Source organism: Salvelinus sp. IW2-2015, linkage group LG21 (genome assembly GCF_002910315.2).
Source record: "Salvelinus sp. IW2-2015 linkage group LG21, ASM291031v2, whole genome shotgun sequence".
Lineage (NCBI taxonomy): Eukaryota > Metazoa > Chordata > Actinopteri > Salmoniformes > Salmonidae > Salvelinus > Salvelinus sp. IW2-2015.
In genome coordinates, this window is record NC_036861.1 from 182,856 (window position 1) to 185,712 (window position 2,857).

Sequence of the window (2,857 nt, forward strand, 5' to 3'; positions counted from 1 at the left end):
CCATCAAACTGAAACATGACCCTTTTCATATCGTCAGCGTATTGGATAAATAATGGTACTCCAATGACTGTTGCTCAACAAATACACACAATAAACTCTCTATGATGTTCTACAAAAGGGTATTGAGTTCCAAGCTAAATACTGTACCCATTACCAGGGGTTCTTAAACTTGTTTAGCTCGTGACCCAAAAGAGAAATTGACTGTTCTCCCGGGACCCACATTGTCATCCAACGACCCAAATTAAGAAGAAATTGTGAGTGATTATAGATGTATTCTCATAACTCGCGGCCCACCTCTCACATGCCCAGGGCCCAGTTTGGGTCCCGACCCATAGTTTAAGAAACCCTACATGAGACAAATGGTTTGCCAACATGTTGTGCCATGTTGAACACTTCTGATAATTTACGCTCTGTTTCATTTCCGGCTGTCTAATGAAAGAATTCCCTAGGCTGGTGTAGTTCACAGAAATTGCATTTTAGTCCCATGAATGATGAAAACGTTTAGTTTGCCTAAAAGCTTACGATAGCTCCTGGTTTCTGCACTCACAAGCGCCAAAGGAAAGGAAAAATGTCATGCATTTAATTGGCAATCATCAAGAGATATGGCTCTCATTGATATTATCAGATAATATGACTGTCTGTGCACCAGCTAGTTTGATTCAGGTTTTATGAGAATTTCATTTTGCCTCAATTAATTATGAATCCATTTTAATCTCTTAGATTTCCTTTCAATTGAATTACAGAAAAGATGAACAGGAAGTTCAAAATAAACCTTTTGGAAAGAATTGATTATCAGCTGGATCATCTTTTTGTATTCAGAATTAATGCTTTATTATCTATTCATTACCAGTTAATAAGACATTTTACGAAGCAAAACTATATTTGACTAGATTTGACTTCTACTCTACAGCATTCATAACACAACGCAACTGAGGTTTAAACAGAGCTATCATAGAAACAGAGACAAGCTTCTAATGAAAACGTGTCAGTCTCACTGCATCTAGGCTTCATATTGGTTTGAGTTGCTAGTAACGTTTCAAAACCAAAAGCAAACAGTGCATAAACTGCTTCATAATGACTACTGCCTTTATTTCTCTGAATGTTGTCTGTCTTTGCTTTTTACCGTTGTACTTATCGTAAAAGTGTCTGAAGCTATTATGAGTTCACCAATCATCATGCAAGAAAGTGAGTGTGTGTGTGTTGTGCATGTGTGTGTGTGTGTGTGTGTGTGTGTGTGTGTGTGTGTATTCAGTATTCAGTATTCAGCACCGTGGCCCAATAACTAAAGAGTTCAACCTCATTGAACTCAGTTTTAACTACCTGGCTGTAAGCTCCCCTTCCAAGGAGAGAACATTAACGTGTAAGACCATTAAACTCCCGGGTACTGTATGTTAATGATCTTGGGAAGGCGGTGAAGTGTGTGTGTGTGTGTGTGTTTGTGTGTTTGTGTGTGTGTGTGTCTGTTGTATTGTCAAATCCTTGTCCAGCCTCCTGTAAGGACATCATTGTCAAATCAATGGATTAACACACCCTCTGTAGTCAAAACAAAAGGCCTATTGTAGCAGCCTGGTCTTCATTCAAAATATTGCATACACAGAACGCTCCTAGAATGAATTAAAGGAGTAATCAGTAGAACAATAAAATGAATTCTTTGTGTGTGTTGATGTGTTTGTGTGTGTGTTGTCTTTCTGTGAACGTTTCCCTTTCATATACAACCCCCCTACCAAGAAAATTGCCATTGTGTGTTCAAATGTATGTGTGTGTTTGTTTGCAATGCATGTTTTTGTGTGTATGTATGTGTGCATGGTACTGTCTGCACACTTCTTACCAGTCCCTCTCCACTCTGCTGCTTTAGAAGGTTACCAGCAAAGGCATTTCTCCCTCTAACTCTCTGCTCTGAAGCTTCTCTGCAGACCTGTCCCCTCAGGGAACCCCCTTTACTGAAATAAAGCATTTCCAATGGCAATTAGTATTAGAGCATGCAAATCACTGAGGAGAGGACCAAAGTGACATTCCCTCACCAGTGTCCTCACTCGCCCTCCCTCCTCCTCCCTACTTCCTCCCTTCCTCGAGGGACAGCCARCTCCCTCTCTAAAGTACACGACACAGGCTCCATCATGTGTTAATAGAGTTAATAGAGAGAGGACGGCTGGTTTGTTACTGCTACACTGCATGCTGGCGTCCCTGTATTAGAGGTCCCGTTTCTAACCTCCATGGTTCGCTGTGTGATGTACTTCTACAGTTCCTGGGTGGTGTGTGTTTGCTAGACTTTGAGGTGTTGGCTCAAAGTGAAGAGAAGACATGTYCTACTATTGCTTTTTATCAGACGCATCTTTGGGTGTAAATGTTGTTCCAGGATGAATAGGCCTTCTGAGAAGTCCACTGATGTGGAACGACCACTACCAGGAATACAGGTTGTTGTTTGTAAAGTAATGAATGTACTGCAGCAGGCTAAATCAGGGTCACACAGAGTGTTTATTGGTAGTCTTAAACAAATCTACTTTGAAACAAAAGTATACGCCTCACATGGGCTTAAAGTATACGCCTCACATGGGCTTAAAGTATACGCCTCACATGGGCTTAAAGTATACGCCTCACATGGGGCTTAAGTATACGCCTCAAATGGGCTTAAAGTATACGCCTCACATGGGCTTAAAGTATACGCCTCAATGGGCTTAAAGTATACGCCTCAATGGGCTTAAAGTATACGCCTCACATGGGCTTAAAACAAAGAAGACACCTGTACCATGTCAGAAGCATGCCACTCTGCATCCTCCTGCTGGCTTGCCTCTGAAGTTAAGCAGGGTTGGTCCTGCTTGGTCCCTCAATGGGAGACCAGATGCTGCTTGAAGTGGTA